Genomic DNA, 19,228 nt, shown 5'->3' on the forward strand with positions numbered 1-19,228 from the left:
TCAACAACAGAGTGTTTCATTCTAACCCTGCACTGGCTGTAAACCTGTACTCATTCATTGCACTCAGTACAGAGCAGACCCCAGACCAAAGATGGTAAAATGTGGCGCGGTAGAGAAAATTTGCTGGGATGCCTTGCCTGAGCCAAATGAGCATACAGAAGCCATAAGGAATGGATAAGATTGAATGAAGTAAGGTGGGTGGGAGGTCATGTCATCTTTCACTGTGGGAAGCATTTATATGTAAAATAGATTTTATAAAATCATCCCCAGGAGGAAGCGCAATGTACAAAGCCATTGAGATGCTTTGATCAAAGCTCTGACTCTGACCTTCAGTGTGAAGGTCCAAAGCACTCTGGTTGATTCGCTGAGGATATGTAATTACACCACAATCCTGTAATAAAGCAGAGAGAATCACAATGGGCAAGACATTGCATGCTTGTGTAACTTGAGGACTCAATTACCGGAAGATGACAAAGATGACTCAGGCAATGCATTTGATATCGTTTATTGGAGCAATGTGTTGCCACCCTGCCCATAAAGCTAATCCTGCAGCTCATTTGACTTCAAAATTCTTCCTGCCAGTATGATATCAGACCAGGCACATGAAACCAGTGGGAAACAGGAACACGAGTGTTCATTCCTTTTTCATGTACTCAGTGTGGATAAGGAAGGGTAATGTGGAAAATGGATGAAAAAAGTTACAAAAAAAGTTTGGAAAACCTAGAGACTAAAAAAAAACCAAATTATCCTCTGAACTACTTAATCAGGGGTAGCAGACAACAGCTAACATGAAGGAGAAAGGAAAAAGAGGGAAGGAAAGGCAGAAATTGAAACAGACCGACAAAGCAGAGGGGAATAGAGGGTGAAGGGGAATCACAGCATTCAGAACCAATTATACGGGGGAGTTTTCTTGTCACAACCCATGCTGTAAACAAGGGGATGTCAGAGCACACAACTGGGAAGAACTGGCCAGTTATGCAATGGTACAGGTAGCTGCATCTGAGTGAGATAGAATTCTCATTCATGGCTTCTGCAGAGAACATGTGACTGTGATAGAATGTACTGTTTGTTCGTATGTTTTCAGGTGATGTAAAAATTGCTGGCCTTTTGGCAGCCCAGAGATCTATCAAAGAAGAACAGGTTGAGTTACAGTTATGGGCGGAGAAATGAAAAATGAAGTTTAATCTGGACAAGTATAAAGTGCTGCACTTTGGGAGGGCAAACAAAAGGGCACAATTCTTAAATCCTTTACAATGGCCACTCAAATATTCATAGTGATAAAGAAGGTGGATGCTTGCTTTCATTGGGTAGAACTAAGTATAATAGTAAGGGAGTCATGTTGCAGCTATATAAAACTTTAATGGACCTACATCTCCTCACTTGTCAGGAAGGTGCCACAGCAATTACACTTCCCGAGAAGACCAAAGCGGGCAAGGGTACCAGATACCATTACGTTAACCTTCTACATCAGCTCTATATGAGAGTGTCTTGGCCAGCTGCATCACAGTGTGGTTTGTTGCTGCAGAGAAATGAAATGGAGGTCAATCTACAATGCCAAAAGAGTGGTCGAGAGGATCACTGGGGTCACCCTCCCTTCCACTGAACATTTCTGCTGGGATCATTGTCTGAAGAGGGTGCACATAATCATTCCATCCCACACACATCTTTCAGCTGCTCCCATCAGGGAAGAGATACAGGAGTATCAAAGCCAGCACCTCCCAAGTTGAGGAACAGCTTCTTCCCATGGACCAGTGAGAATGCTGAATGACCAAAGAAACTGCTCACACTAATCATCGGAGTCTCTCATATTCACAAAATGTAATTTTTTTAAATTGTATATCTGAATATTTGTTCTGCATATGTATTGTCTGTCTGTTCGTGTGTTATGACTGGTTGTGTGTCCATGTGTTTTTCACCAAGAACCAGAGAACGCTGTTTCAACAGAATGTACTTGTGCAATTAGACGACAATAAACTTGACTTGACTAGTTAGGCCCCACCTCAAGCATTGTGTGCAATTCTGTTCACCTCATTGCAGGAATGATGTGGAGGCTTTGGAAAGGGTACAGAAAAGACCTAGTAGGATGCTGCCTGGATTAGAGAATATGAGTTATGGGGAGAGGTTGGACTCACTTTCTCTGGAGCATCAGAAGCTGAGGGAAAACCTTATAGAGGTTCGTAAAATTGTGACCGGCATAGGTAGGGTAGACAGTCAGAGTCTTTTCCCCAGGATGAGAACATCAAATGCTAAACAAATACATCATAGTGTTGAAGAGGCTTCTAGATAGATATATAAATAGAGGGATAAGGATTATTTGCAAGTTGGAGACTTTTAATTTAAGTTGGGGATCATGTTGGGTGCAGGCACATCAGCTGAAGGGCCTGTTCTGCGATGAATGGTTCTATGTTTTACATACTGCACTCATCACAATGCAATTTCAAATGAGAAAACCTGCTTACTCCACATTCAGATCACAAATTCAGTTTAACTCTGACATTATTAGGATGCCACATTGACGGACTCCCAAATGCCATCCTAGCCACTGTTTTAGGAAAGTCATTGACCATGTTTTCTATCGGGAGAGTTACATGCTGAGATTTATGTGCTAGCCAATTCAATGCTCAGTGAAAAAGTTGAAGAAGTACTTGTAACACAAGCATATCAAAGACAATTCCACACTTGAGTTGAGGCATCATTATTTTTCCAAAGCAGATCATGAAAATAATTTTTTCCATTTGTTTGATTATTTTTAACAATATTCTTTTACTATTTAACATCGAAGTGTGGATATTTTATTGCAATCTGCCAGGATTTCTTTTGTGTGTGGAGCAGAGTGACATGATTAATGTGGTGCCAAAACCTTGTGCAGGAGGAACTCAGCAGATTTGTGATGCTTCAGTCTTGAAGAAGGGTCCTGACTTGAAACACTGACCATTTTTTCTCTCCCACTGAGTTCCTCCAGCTGATGGTGCTTTGCTCAAAGTTTCAGCATCTGCACTTGAGGCTCGAGGATTTGATGTAGGATTGTGGTTAAAAACACACGAGAGCATGGTTTAAAAATAAAATAGCTCATTGAATGCATCAGCTCACAAAAGGACAATTGTATTTCACCAGCATAAAGGCCCCTGCTGATTGACTGGGGAAGACTAGAACATGAATGGAACAGGATGAGCATTTTGGTTGCTCCATGATGCCATCAGGTCTTTATGACATCGCCATCATCAATGCTGAGGAGATGTTATAAGTTACCTGGAATATAAATTGGTGAGGCAAGCATTTAGTGCAAACTGGCTTGCTTAACTATATCACAGAGCAGAGCAGGGGTTGTGAGTCACCTACATGAGATAAAAAGGAGGCAAATTTTCTTCCCTAAAGTAACGTAGGGAGCTATTTGGATTTTTATCAGACTCACAGTTCCAGCGATCCACGTTCAGTTTAAATAGAGGATTCCATCCTGAAACATTTACTGAGCATTTCTGATTCTGTCTGACCCACTGAGTCCCTCTAGCTTTTCTTTATACATCTAGGATTGATCTTGACCTCCAGTGATATCTGTATGGAGTCTGCACATACTCCCTGCAGGCTTCCTTTGAGTGCTCTGGTTTCCTCCCACATTGCATAGATGGGCAGGGTGGCTGGTTAACTGCCCACTGTGTATAGGTAAGAGAATCTGGTGGAAGATAATGGAAATGCAGAGTAAAATTGGATTAGTGTAACTGTTGATGGCCAGCAGGAACAAATCCTTTAGTCCAGGCAACATTGTGGAAATTTGTTCTCGTGACTGCGTGTGTTTCCTCCGGATGCTCCGGTTTAATCCCATCCTCCAAAAATGTGTGGGGGTTTGTTGGTTAATTGATGATGAAACAAGCCATGAAAGACCTCAACAATGAAGATGCTGTTTATATCCGGAACCGCACGGATGGCAGTCTCTTCAATCTGAGGCGCCTGCAAGCTCACACCAAGACACAAGAGCAACTTGTCCGTGAACTACTCTTTGCAGACGATGCCACTTTAGTTGCCCATTCAGAGCCAGCTCTCCAGCGCATGACGTCCTGTTTTGTGGAAACTGCCAAAATGTTTGGCCTGGAAGTCAGCCTGAAGAAAACTGAGGTCCTCCATCAGCCAGCTCCCCACCATGACTACCAGCCACCCCCCCCCCACATCTCCATCGGGCACACAGAACTCAAAACGGTCAACCAGTTTACCTACCTCGGCTGCAACATTTCATCTGATGCAAGGATCGACAAAGAGATAGACAACAGACTCGCCAAGGCAAATAGCACTTTTGGAAGACTACACAAAAGAGTCTGGAAAAACAACCACCTGAAGAAACGCACAAAGATCAGCGTGTACAGAGCCGTTGTCATACCCACGCTCCTGTTCGGCTCCGAATCATGGGTCCTCTACCGGCATCACCTATGGCTCCTAGAATGCTTCCATCAGCGCTGACTCCGCTCCATCCTCAACATTAATTGGAATGACTTCATCACCAACATTGAAGTACTCGAGCTGGCAGAGTCCGCAAGCATCGAATCCACGCTGCTGAAGACCCAACTGCTCTGGGTGGGTCACGTCTCCAGAATGGAGGACCATCGCCTTCCCAAGATCGTGTTATATGGCGAGCTCTCCACTGGCCACCGAGACAAAGGTGCACCAAAGAAGAGGTACAAGGACTGCTTAAAGAAATCTCTTGGTGCCTACCACATTGACCACCGCCAGTGGGCTGATCTCGCCTTCAACCGTGCATCTTAGCACCTCACAGTTCGGCAGGCAGCAACCTCCTTTGAAGAAGACCGCAGAGCCCACCTCACTGACAAAAGACAAAGGAGGAAAAACCCAACACCCAACCCCAACCAACCAATTTTCCCTTGCAACCGCTGCAACCGTGCCTGCCTGTCCCGCATCGGACTTGTCAGTCACCAACGAGCCTGCTGCAGACATGGACATACCCCTCCATAAATCTTCGTCCGCGAAACCAAGCCAAAGAAAAAAAAGGAAAGATGTATTTGGGCAGCAGGGCTATATCTCTAAAATTAAAAATAAAAGAATAAATAAAAAATGCTTTTGCGTTGCACTCACAATAACCTGGGGTTCAATCAATGTTCAATCTTTTTTTAGTTCAGATCTGCATAAAGCCCATTCATATTTGGGTGACAAAGCATCTCTGTTCACTCAGGGCACTCCTCACAAAGATGGTCCAATGGCAGTGACCCTGGGACAGCACTTGTCTCTGAGCCTTTCTGGCCTAGAATCTGAGGTCAGCAGATGTTGCCCTGTTGTAGACCTTTGAACATATTTTGCCTGGTTTTTGCATCAATCTTGATGAGATTCTGCACAGAAATGGGACTTGCCCACATTGGAAAAGCAACAGATAGGATAGACAAATGCAGCAACACTGGCTAACCAACCCAAGTATTTTTTTTAGATAGCATGTTACTTACTTTCTTTGAAGAGACCATTACCCATTGCATGTTTTCTATACATTAACTTTAGGGAGCAGGTTAAGTACAGTTAACGTCATTGATGAAAAATGCGGACAATTTCAATTATTTGGCTATCAAATGGTGAACTGGAATTTACTTTAATGAAAGGCCTTGCAAAGAGTTTCTCACAGACATCAGCAGCATCCTAAAAGTTCCAGTGTGCAAAATGGTGTCACTGCAATGAGAAGACAGATTACTTTCACAAACACACCCTGATTTTCACACATGCACCCCTCACTTTCAGTAAGACACTTACAACACCGTAGGGGGGCCTGGAATTATCAGGTTTACGAGTGGCACTCAGGACTCATTCACCAGCTTAATCAGAGCAGAGTTAACATGCAAATTGTAAATATAACTCTTAGCTGTCTGTGATGCTTAAATAAATGACAACTTAGTAAAGCATAGCCCACACACATGAAGCAGCTTACTCTTGGAGACTATTAAAGAGCATTGTCAGGAAACAATTGTCATGCAGAGTCAAGGGTTGAGACTTACCGATACAAATCATTTTCAGCTACAAAGAAGATTCTTGGCCACAAGAAGCAACCATAAACAAAGCAGGCCATAGAGAAGAGAAATCCTTTACCACCATGCACTTCTAAATTCAGGCCCCGTGTGACTGAGCAATGACCCAGCCTTCTGAAATGTTTTGCTAATAAAGCATGAGATTTTAAACTATGCCTGCTAGCCTACAATCTAACAACCTCAAATAACTGATCATATAGACATCTCTCAACACCCAGAGGTTTAAAAGGACACAAATCATACAAAATGTATTAAACAGTCATCCACTCCAAAACAAAATCAAAATCTTGGACTGCAGCAATAATCAAATGCTTGCAATGCAACAAATATGTTGTGAAGTGCCCACCTCATAATGTCTTGTCTTCTTAAAAATTCTGTTGTGTATCAAGTTAATTAATGTCAGTTGTTGCAAGGGATTCGTATGGTTGCCCCAAAAACGTTCAGATTCAGGTTTACCATCGGTAAGATGGAGTAATAATATCTCCTTTATGTTCAGGGACTGAATTTTGCCTTAACCCATGTCTGACAGAGAAACAAACATGCTGCAAAAAATCAGTCAGACAGGCAGTTTCTGTGGAAAGGGAACTATTTCAAGCCAGGGTCACTTTGTTTTCTGCATTCATTTCAGATCTGCAACTTTATTAATTTTCATGAAAAGGCTGGGTGCAGTCAGTTAAAACCTCCCAGGATAGGCTGGAAGCACAATTAAGGGTAGTGGTAGAGCACAGTAGTGCAGGTGTGACCTCACTAGACTGTCCAAGCTGGTCCGCCTCTGACCCTGTAACTCCTCCCCATAGATTCCCAATAAAGGCTGATAGGCCTCATCTCCTCCCTCCATACTAGCCTTGGATCTGGGCCAGCAGCATGTAGAGACATTTCTAGATATTAAAGCCTTTAATCACTCACTTTGGGTCTGCTTGTGGTTATTGATCGTGCCACAATTTAATATTCAGAATATTTGCCTTGGACAAGGTGATCTGAGTGGAGAAGCTGGAGACTGACCCCAGGGATTCAGAGGCCTCTGTCAAGTTTGATATGTGACTGCACTGTTTGAAGGCCTACATGAGATGCCACAAGATCCCCACAGATGTAGACATATGATCTGCTCTTTTCATCAGTGGGCCACCAAGCTTACCAAATAATACGGGACTATGAAAAGTACGAGGACGCAATGACCCCGCTGCAGCAGCAATATGGTGCTCCCGTGAACTCTATGTGTGAATGTTTCCAGCTTGCATGTGTATATGTGTGCACCATGGTCTGGAGAAACACTGTTTCATCTGGTTGTATATGTACAGTCAGATGATAACAAACTTGAACTTGATAACGTGCGACATACCCCCAGAGATGGGTTCAGATCTTCTTTCTATTCTCCTGCACATCAGATCATTTTCAGATCAGTCAATTTTAACTCTGGGTTGAGCAGCAAGGCCACACCACTTCCCTTTCTGCTCAAGGAAGGTGGGTCTCACAGGTTGAAGGTGGGCGAATTAGGAGGAGCAGATCTCAGAGGTCTGTAGTGATAGAGAGCCACAGACTAGGCAAGCACCAAGCTGAAGTAACTGTTCTGCCAGTGCAGTTCAGTCAGTCCTTCTGGAGTGTTACAGAGAGTGGGGGGGAGGGGGGCATAGGTGGCTGAAATTGGCAGAGTGAGGACAACTGGATAAGGTGAGTTCCACCTCGAGCCTAGCAGCTTAAGGCTAAGCTCCTGTCAGCTTCAGGGAACTGGGGCCAGGATGGAATGGAGGGCAGGGGGGTGAGATTCTGGACCACTCACTGTCTCTAAAAGGACTTACTTTCTCATTTTTAATTTTTTTTCTCCTATTTTTTAGCAAGATTGGCACTGGACTGCGGTGACTCTTTGCTTGCCTTTGCATGGCAAGCTCTAGAAGGCTTTTCCACAGTAACTCAGGGTACATGTCAATAATAAATAAATCTAATTCTTCCTCTTTTCTGGGGCCAGAAGGTGGGCCCCGATCTTATCACTTGGCCTGTATATTGGGATCCCACAAGCCGCTCACTAGTATTCTCCTTGCCAGTTTTGGCCACAGCTTATTTGATGAGGCCTATGGCTTTAAAATAGTTCTGACCCATTTCCTGGCATATTAATGTTACCCCACTCTACCCCAAATCTATTGGGCAGAATTGGATTTTAAATCCAAAATAGCGGCAGAGAGTGAGGGCTTTAATGCAAAGCCTGGATGGGGCACAAAACTAAACTGTTCAATGACAATAAAATTAAACTAAAACTAAATCTGCCTCATTTGTGCATCTTAATGCCAACTTCAAGAAAGTTCCAGATATCACAGAGAGTGTTCCTTCTTTCATCAGAGCTCTTTCCTGTACACTCACCCCTCTCTGGAATGTTATACAACCACCCACTAGTGATAGCCGAATAAGTGCCACTGGGCCCTGAGCTGAATCCACAGCACAAAGGAAGATTCAAGCCAATGGGGAAAAGAGGGCTCTCTCCTTGGTCTGCTCAGTGGGTGCTCCTGAGCAGCTTGAGTGACCCAAGTTTGATTCTGACCTCAGCTGCTGGAACTCTTCATATGAACATGCATCTTTTCCCCCAGACATTCTAGTTTCCTTCTACATCTTCAAGATATGTGCTGGTTTCTAAATTAACTTTCTAATGTGTGTTTTCCCTTGTGCAGATGGGTGACAGGAGATTCAAAGGGGCAAGGAGTTACAGGTAAATAAGTGGGATTGATGGAAATGCTCTGGTATCTAGCAAAAACAAAGAACTGAATATCCTCCTACTGTGATTTGAGAAAATAGAGAAATGTAATAATTAAGAAATCTCTCATTGCTGCAGTCAGAGGTTCCCTCCTGCGTCAAAAGGGCATAAATCATCCCAGAGCCCAGAAAGAGGAAATGAGTTGCCTCAACGACCATCACCCACTAACATCTTCTGTGATGAAATAGCCAGAATTGAACACGTACCTAAACAAAGGACTAGATCTTCTGCAATTCCTCTATCATCACAATCGCTCCACAGCAGACGTAATATTACTGGCTCTCCACTCAGCTCTGGGTCACCTCGAAAACAGCAACTCATACATATGGCTGCTCTTTATTGACTACAGCTCTGCCTTCAACACCATTATTTCCTCAGCACTGGTCACCAAGCTCCATACCCTGGGCCCCTGAACCCCACTCTGCAACTAGATCCTTGATCGGAAGACACAGTATGAATTGAAAACAATACCTCCTCCTCACTGACTATCAACACAGATGCACCTCAAGGATGCGTGTTTACCTCACTGATCTACTCACTATACAGCCATTACTGTGGGGCCAGGTACAATTCCAATGCTATCTACAAATTTTCCAATGGCAAATGTCGGCGGAATCACAAATGGCAATGTGGAAACATACAGGAGTGAGATAGATCACCTCGTTGAGTAGTGTCACACCAACAACCCTGCACTCAATGTTAGCAAAACCAAAGAAATGATTGTGGACTTCAGAAGGAGATCATGAACCAGTCCTCATTGATGGCCCAGTAGTCCAGAGGGTCAAGAACTTCAAATTCCTGGGTGTCAACAACTCCAAATATCTGTCCTAGAGCCTCCATGTTAATGCCATCATGAAGAAGGCTCAGCAGCTATATTTTATGAGGTGCTTTGAGGAGATTCGGCATGTCACTGAAGACACTTGAAAACTTCTACAGGTATACTGTGGAGAGCATTCAGGCTTATTGCATCACTGTTTGGTATGGAGGTGCCAAAGCTCAGGTCAAGAAAAAACTCCAGAGGGTTGTTAACTTGGCCTGCAACATCATGGACTTCACTCCATCGAGGGCTCTTTCAAAAGGCATTGTCTTAAAAAATCAGCCTCTATCCTCAGATCCCCACCTCCCAGGCCATCTCCTTTTCACTCTGCTACCATCAGGAAAAAGGTACAGGAGCCAAAAGATGAGAACTCAGTGGCTCAAGGATAGCTTCTTTCCCATTGCCATCAGATTCTTGAATGATTAATAATACTGCCTTAATTTGACTTTTTGTGCACTATTTTTATTTATTTTTGTAAGGTTGTTTACATGAATGTTTGCCACAAACAACGAATTTGATGAATAGGGTATTTTTGGTAAAATTAACTTGAAAATTTGAATTAGGTGGTTTACAACTTCCACATTTTCAGAATTATTATAAAGCTGCACAATTGAAATTTATTAATGCAATGTTCAATTTAAATAAACCTTCTATTTGGGCGAATATAGAGTTAAATAAAATTGATGAGGAGTCTATGTCAGAATTTATTTATAAATGGAATTGAAAATTGTTAAGTGATAAGGATTCACCAATTTTGAAACATTTAATTGAAATATGGAATAAAATTGATCATAAGATAGGTGGAAAAGGAAATATTTCAGCAAAAATACCTTTATATCAAACTGTAAATAATCAGTTTTTAAAGATATGGAATCAATTGGGGATTTAAAAAGTTGAAGATTGTTTTGAAGCAGGGATGTTTGTATCTTATAATCGAATGAAGGAGAAGTTTCAAGATCCTAGTAATTTTTTTTGTTATTATCGGGTTAAAACTTTTTTATTGGGAAAATGAGGTCATAGTTTAAAATTACCTTGACAATCTGCTTTGGAATTATTGATTATGAAGGAAGAAACAAATGTTTATTTCTGAGATGTACAAGTTATTACAAAATAAAATGCCTAAGTTGAATGAAATGGGAACTTGATCTAAACAGGAAGATAAGACAAAAATGTTTGGAGAAATTTTTGTAAGGATCGTATGATTAAGGTTATAAATGTAAGATATAGATTAGTACAATATAATTTTTTACATCAATTGTATTTAACCCCTCAAAAGTTAAATAAATTTGAATTAATTTCTTTGGATTTGTGTTTTAGATGTGGACAAGAGATAGGTACTTTCTTTCATTCAACCTGGACTTGTTCTAAAGTTAAGAATTTTGGGATACAAGTTAAATTGTTTTTGGAGAAAGTATTAAAAGTGAGCCAACTGTTTGGTCCAATGTTGTTTTTATTAGGGGGCGTTAAGTCAGTTGCTTTAGAACTGAGACTGACTATGTATCAAATTGAATTTTTACGTTTAGCTTTGGCCATTTCTAAACAAATGTTTGGCTATTACTGGGAAATCTGATTTAATTTTAGGAATGCAAAGATGGCATAGTGAAATGAAATCCTGTATTCCTTTAGAAAAGATAATGTATAATTTGAGAGATAAATATCATATTTTTGTAAAAGTATGGAGCCCATATTTAAAAATTTTGATTTAAAGATTTAATCTCTCAACCCGCTCTGGTGGGTGTCTCGGTTTCCACAGCTAAAAAGTTGATTATTGTTGTTTTTTAGTACTGAGTTCCTTTCTTTAATCTTTGTAATTGGAAGGGAGAGGAGGGAGGGTGTTAGTGGGGTGGATGTGGGAGGTTGGGGGGGTGGTGTTTACTTAATTATATATCTGTATGAATTTGTCATAATTAATATTATATGATTTTAAAATTATAATATTTTAAAAACATCTAATTTCATGACAATAAATTCTGATTCTCGTCCAGCTGCATTAAAACCAAGCAGCATTCACACAGGGTGATAGAACTGTGGAACAAAGTGCAAGCTGAACTGGTAAACATAGGCTCAATTTTGACATTTAAGAAAAATTAGACACATACATGGATGGAAGGAGCATGGAAGAATATGGTCCATATGTAGGTCAGTGGGACTAGGCAGAATAATAGGTTGGCACAGTCTAGAGGGGACAAAGGGCCTGTTTCTGTGCTGTCATGTTCTATGGATTCCATGACTGATAGGACATGTGTTCCAGAAGCAAACAATTATCAATAAGGTAGATGGAGCATTGTCCAAAGTCACCAAGAATTAATGTCAGAGAAGTTTTAATGAAAAGTTTCAGCATTTGGGTTTAAGGATTAACAATAGAGAAAGGGATTGATTTAATGATTCCACCAGTGGGTGATACTTAGCCATTAATTTGATATAATCACTACCATGTTCAAGAGGATATTTAAGCAAAATTCAGTCAGTCTTATGACGTGGAACTGATGATCACAGAGACGAGACCAGATATCCAGCATGAGTAGATTTAAAACGAAGCCAAATAAATGTGAGGAAAAATAGTCGGACATGCTAATGGGACTGGAGGATGTGAAGCATTAGAACTGGGAGGGATTAATGGGCCAAATGGTCTGTAACAGTGGTGAAAATGGTTAAAAATTTTAATGGATTTGAAGCCTTCATAGTTTTGTATTGAACTTCCTTCGTTCAATTTGTTTGATGCCTTCCTAAGAACAAACTCAAAAGTGAACTCACATCCTCATAGTCTTAGAACAGTACAGGGTTTGTAGATTAATTGGTGTATATGAGAAGCATGAACTCATGGGCCAGAAGGACCTGTTACTGTCCTATACCTCTGTTTCATCAGGTGGCATATGTAGAGTCAGATGTTAATAAACAAATTTGAACTTGAACTCAGCACAAAGCAGGGAAACTGCAAAAGCCGATTACGATTTTAAAAAATACAAAACGCAAGATTTAAGCTTCATGATGCAGTATGGTACATTCAAAATAATTAAACATGTTTGAAGTTTTGAATATAGCAGGGGATTGTACTGCAGTTATATAGGGTATTTGGTGAGGCCAAACCTTGAGTATTGTGTGCAGTTTTGGTCTCCTAATCTGAGGAAGGGCATACTTGCTATTGGCAGGGTGCAGTGAAGGTGCAGTTGGTATGGCAGGATCGACATGAATAAAATTTGGACTGATGAGGGCTATTGGAATTTACAAGATTGAGAGACTATCTCATTGTGATATACAAGATTCTGACAGGACTAGTCTGGTTTGATATTGGAAGAATGTTTCCGATGTAGGACAGGTCCTGAAAAAGGGCTCACAATTTAAGAACATGATGGGAACCCATTCAGGACTGAAATGAGGAGCATTTATTGACACTCAGAGAGAGTTGTGAACTTATGCAACTCCCTACAGAGGAAAGTTGTTACCAAACTTGTTTGGTCTGTCCAGGAGGTCAAAGTAAAAACACAATGCTGGAGAAACTCAGCAGATCCAACAATGTACTTTATATAGCAAAGATAAAGATACACAACCAACGTTTCAGGCTTGAGCCCTTCATCAATGTATCAAAATATGTAGGCAAGCACCTAAATAAAACAAAAATGGTGAAACATTTCCCAGGGTTAGTCATTCCCTTGGCAGGAACAAAATGAGGCAGAATAAAAGTAGAGCAGTTAAAGGCAGCATCAAACTGGTACAATAAAAGGGAGCATCAAACCAAGTACAATGGGCGACACAGTTAGCATAGCGTTTAGACCAATGCCTTTACAGACAGCGATCGGGTCCGGGGTTCAAATCCTGTGCTGACTGTAAGGAGTTTGTATGTTCTCCTCATGCCTGAGTGGGTTTTCCCCGGAGGCATCAGCTTCTTCCCACTATTCGAAATATACCTGGGGTGTATGCAGCACGGACTTGTGGGCCAAAATGGCCTATTAAATTTAAATTTTAAAAATAAAATGGAGCACCGAATGAGGAACAATAAAAGTGAATGTCAAACCACAAACAATAAAAGAGAGTATCAACACAGAACAATAAAAGGAACCACCAAACCACGCCCAATAAATGGCAGCAATATGAGACAGCATTACATGCAGAGCCATAAAAAGGAGGAGCTAGCTAAGTTCAATAAAGGAGACCAAACCAAGAGTCATAAAAGGAAGTAACAAACCAGGTTTGCTAGAGCAGTTGGGGGAGGCTTTAAACTAATTTGGCAGGGGGGGTGAGAATCAGAATAAGAGTGCAGAGATTAGGATAGAAGGACAAAAGCATGAACCCATGTGCTCTGAGTTGGTGAGGAAGGTCAGGAAGGGGGAAAAGCATAAAGGTAGCCAGTTAGAGGGGTTGAAATGTGTCTATTTCAGCGCTAGGAGTATGAGGAATAACTGGGATGAACTTAGATCAGTATGCGGATCTACAATGTTGTGGCCAATACTGAAACTTGGCTGGAGGAAGGGAAAGATTAGTTGATGCAGGTACCTGAGTTTAGGTATTTTAAAAAGAAATAGGATAAGAGGTAGAAAAAGGGAGTGGAGTAGCATTACTGGTCAGGGATAGAATCACAGCTATAGAAAGGGAGGATGCTGCAGAGGGAGTGCCCACTGATTTGGTGTGGGTGGAAGTCAGAAAGGAAGGGAGCTATAACTGTGCTGGGAGTAGTCTATAGGCCCCCGAATATTCCTTGGGACACTGAAGAACAGATAAGCAGGCAGAATTTGGAATGGCACAAGAAATACAGAGTTGTAGTGACTTCATCTTCGCTAATATTGACTGGCACCTACTGACTGCGAGGGAGAGATGGGGCTGAATTTGTCAGGTGTGTATAAGAAGGATTCATAACGCAGTATGTGGACTGGCTGACTGGAGGAGAAGCCATTACAGATCTGGTTCTGGGAAGCGAACCTGGTCAGGCGGCGGACCTCTCAGTGAGGGAGCATTTTGGTGAGAGTGACCACAACTCCCTTAGCTTCAACATAGCTATGGAAAAGAATATAAACAGTCAAATAGGGAAATTGCTTAACTGGGGAAGAGCTAATTATGAAGGGATGAGACAGAAACTTGCGAGAGTAAATTGGAAACAGATGTTTAAGGGTGAAGGCACAGAAGTAACGTGGAGGAAGTTTAGGGACCACTTGTGCAGGGTTCAAGATAGGTTTGTCCCACTGGGACAAGGAAAAGATGGTAGGAAAAGGGAAACTTGGCTGATGAAACAGGTCAGGTAACTCTCAAGAGGATGAAGGAAGCATACATTAGATATAGGAAATAGGAAGGGCTTATGAGAAGTATATGGTAACCAGGATGGAGCTTAAGAAACGACTTAGGAGAGCTAAAAGAGGGCATGAGGAGGCCTTGGCATTTTGCATTAAGGAGAACCCCAAGGTGTTCTATGTGTATGTGAAGAACAGAAGGATTATGAGAATGAAGGTAGGGCCACTAAAGGATAAGGGAGGCAACATATGCCTGGAGGCAAAGGAGGATGGGGAGGTCCTAAATGTATACTTTGCATCAGTATTCACAAGAGAAAAGGACCTTGATCACGGTTAAGTCGAAATTGAACAGGCCTGTGTTGGACAATATGGAAGTGTTGGATCTTTTTAAAAATATCAACATTGATAAATCCCTGGAGCAAGTTGCAATATACCCCAGGCGACTGTGGGAAGTGACAGAAGAGATAGCTGGGGCAGTAGCCATGATATTTAAAAAAAAAGGATAGTCAGCATGGCTTTGTGCCTCATGAGTCTAATTGACTTTTTTGAGGAGGTAACCAAAGAAATTGATGAGGGTAGGGTAGTCAATGTTATCTAGGGAAGTATTCTGCTTGGAGGTCATTGACTAGTAGAGTGTCACAGGGATCCATTCTGGGAGCCTTGCTCTTTGTGATTTTTATAAAAGGCCTGTATGAAGAAGAAGGATGGGCCAGTAAGTTTTTGGATGATATGAAAGTTGGAGGAGTTGTAGATGGAGCTGAAAGTTGTTGAAGGTTACAAGAGTATATAGAAAGGATGCAGAGTCGGGCAGAAAAGTGGCAGATGGATTTCAATCCGGGTACGTGTGAGGTGATGTATTTTGAAAGGACTAACCAGAAGGTTGAGTACAGGGTTAATGGTTGGTTACTTAAGAGTGTGGATGAACAGAGACCTTGGGGTCCAAATCCATACATCCCTCAAGATCACCACACAGGGTGATAAGATAGTTAAGAAGGCCTATAAGCTGCTGGGCTTCATTAATAGGGGGATTGAATTCAGAAGTTGAAAGGTCCTGTTACAACTCTACAAATTTTTTGGTAAGACCACACTTAGAGTATTGTATTCAATCTGGTCACCTCATTACAGGAATGATGTGGAAGCTTTGGAGAAGATGCTAAGGAAATTTACGAAGATGCAGCCTGGGTTAGGAAACAATCTTATGAGGGGAAAGTTAGCAGAGCTGAGACTTTTAACTTTGGAGCATAGAAGAATGAGCGGATACTTGATAGAGGACTACAAGATTATGAGAGGCATAGATAGGGTGGACAGCTACCACCTGTTTTCCAAGGCAGGATTAGCAAATGCAAGAAGAACATATGTACAAAGTTAAGGGAGGGAAGTTTAGGGGAGACATCAGGGATAAGTTTTTTTAAAGCATAGAGAGTTGTGGGTACCTGGAATGCCTTGGTAGGGATGGTGATGGAGGTTGTAGTTTCTTTGTTTTTCTTTGGCTTGGCTTCGCGGACGAATATTTATGGAGGGGGTAAAAAGTCCACGTCAGCTGCAGGCTCGTTTGTGGCTGACAAGTCCAATGCGGGACAGGCAGACACGGTTGCAGCGGTTGCAGGGGAAAATTGGTTGGTTGGGGTTGGGTTTTTCCTCCTTTGCCTTTTGTCAGTGAGGTGGGCTCTGCGGTCTTCTTCAAAGGAGGTTGCTGCCCGCCAAACTGTGAGGCGCCAAGATGCATGGTTTGAGGCGTTATCAGCCCACTGGCGGTGGTCAATGTGGCAGGCACCAAGAGATTTCTTTAGGCAGTCCTTGTACCTTTTCTTTGGTGCACCTCTGTCACGGTGGCCAGTGGAGAGCTCGCCATATAACACGATCTTGGGAAGGCGATGGTCCTCCATTCTGGAGACGTGAGCCATCCAGCGCAGCTGGATCTTCAGCAGCGTGGACTCGATGCTGTCGACCTCTGCCATCTCGAGTACTTCGACGTTAGGGATGAAAGCGCTCCAATGGATGTTGAGGATGGAGCGGAGACAACGCTGGTGGAAGCGTTCTAGGAGCCGTAGGTGGTGCCGGTAGAGGACCCATGATTCAGAGCCGAACAGGAGTGTGGGTATGACAACGGCTCTGTATACGCTTATCTTTGTGAGGTTTTTCAGTTGGTTGTTTTTCCAGACTCTTTTGTGTAGTCTTCCAAAGGCGCTATTTGCCTTGGCGAGTCTGTTGTCTATCTCATTGTCGATCCTTGCATCTGATGAAATGGTGCCGCTTTAGTTGCCCATTCAGAGCCAGCTCTTCAGCGCTTGACGTCCTGCTTTGCGGAAACTGCCAAAATGTTTGGCCTGGAAGTCAGCCTGAAGAAAACTGAGGTCCTCCATCAGCCAGCTCCCCACCATGACTACCAGCCCACCCACATCTCCATCGGGCACACAAAACTCAAAACGGTCAACCAGTTTACCTATCTCGGCTGCAGGCTGTAGTATAGATGAATGGAAAATAGAGGGTTATGGGGTAGGGATGATTTAGTACTTTTTTTTAAGGAGTATATGGGTCGGCACTACATAGAGGGCCAAAGGACCTGTACTGTGCTGTATTGTTCTATGTAAGAAAGGAAAGACTAAATCAGGAACAAAATGAAAAGCACATTCTCGCTGCAGCCTAATTTTCTTCCTAATCTAATAATAAGGACCTGTGTTGTTTGAACAATAGAATTTAGATCAGTGAAATACTTTGGATTTTCTGGTCGGTCCTAGTTTACACTTCCTAGTTACCCCCAGCAAGACATCTGATATGCCCCCAAATCCCAAAGGTAAGACAGCAGAGCTATGGGAACACTCTGTTCACAGTTCAGTTATCACACATCCTGTGTTGACATCAGTTTCTTGGATGGATTAACTTTCAAAACGGCAACAAATGGAACTATGAAAAATGTGCAAAATCATCCAAAATAACCAAAATTACTCAAATTACATATTCAAAAGAAATTTCTTTTACAGCATTTTCCTTTCTCCAAAATCAAAAAAAAATATTGGGCTCCAACCGAAATTTCTAATACAGCAACTAAAGAGAAAAATAACTATTTTACCATAACACAAAGAAACTCACTTGTCAAATTACTCTTTATATTTTTCAATATTTATATTTTTACTCAAGTCCAGGAATTGATGTTGTACCTGGCATGATCTTATGGATGGAGTAGAATAAATTCTGAGAGTATAGGTATAGTTTAAGATGGGCTATAGGGTCTGTTTCATGCCATGTTACTTGGAGTTGGAGATGACATTCAAAAGTCATTTGGATAAGTGCATGGAAGGAAAGGTATAGAGGAATATGGGCCAATGGCAGGCAAGTGTGAATGGCTCAGGTAGGCAGCTCGCCTGGCATAGACAAGTTGGGCCAAAGGGTCTGTTTCCATGCTCAATGACTCTAAGAATTTCTGTGTAACAGAAAAAGTACCTTGTTTTTCCAATGACTCAACTTCAAGTTGGAGCAGTATTTTTGCAGTTTACAGGCAAATTGAGGAAAATCATATTTTGTGCATTTTTGTGTACATAACATTAAACAGGATCTTGAAATGTAGTAAGATGGAAGTAATTTTTGATGAAGAAATTAAGGTGGGTCGGGTAACCTTGCAAATGATTAGTTATCATTGAACTTGAAAGCAAGCCAAATAAGCTTTATGGAGATAAATATTTTATAAGAAAAGTATTTGGCATTTTTGTAAAGCAGGGATGGAGAAGTTGGTAAAGAGGAGCGATTAAATAATGCAAGCTCTTGTTTAGACTCAGCAAATTCAAAAACTATAATTGTCTGCAAGAAAAAATTATTTATATATCTGCGCCAGCTGGTTATTCACTGAACAAATGGAGACATTATTTATTTTACATGGAAATTAAACATTAAAAAATTGCTTCACTGCCTATTGCAAGATCCCTTGGGCATTACTTTCTAAGTTCTGTCCTCTTGAAATAATGCCGGTCCTCCTCCCCTTCACCCTGTAAGAGACAAGTGACCACTACAGCACATCCAGTAAGTTAAAAACTGAATGTTACTCTCTGTAAGAGACACAAAATACATTTAAATGATTAAGTGGGAGGTTTTGTCTGACAACCAGATTCTGATTTCCAAAGTGCACCCGTTCAATGCCAATTAAATTCTGCATGACCTTGTTTGAGCTTTGAGTAAGCACCAGACCCTCAGACCTCAAGGGGAGAGATTGTTTCTCAAAGAACAATCTTGCATAACATTTTACCCTAATAAAACGAGTATCAATTTATAAGCAATACTACAGAAGATCTTCTAATAATCTATTAATACACACTATTTCACATTATTATCAGCATATCTTGCATGCTATCTTACTAGTGTGAATTGTTGCATTTGTGTGCATAAATAAGATAATGCAATAAAACAAACATCCTTCTTGAGTGTTCTGGCTAGAAACACACTGGAATCA

General features: G+C 41.6%; 1 protein-coding gene across 12 annotated transcripts in view; it reads right to left on the reverse strand.

Moving 5' to 3' along the window:
• Nucleotides 1-19,228, reverse strand: part of psd3l (pleckstrin and Sec7 domain containing 3, like) — a 538,648-nt gene that overhangs the window by 215,639 nt on the left and 303,781 nt on the right. The gene's annotated exons all lie outside the window — the stretch shown is intronic.

Source organism: Narcine bancroftii, chromosome 3 (genome assembly GCF_036971445.1).
Source record: "Narcine bancroftii isolate sNarBan1 chromosome 3, sNarBan1.hap1, whole genome shotgun sequence".
In the NCBI taxonomy this organism is placed as follows: domain Eukaryota; kingdom Metazoa; phylum Chordata; class Chondrichthyes; order Torpediniformes; family Narcinidae; genus Narcine; species Narcine bancroftii.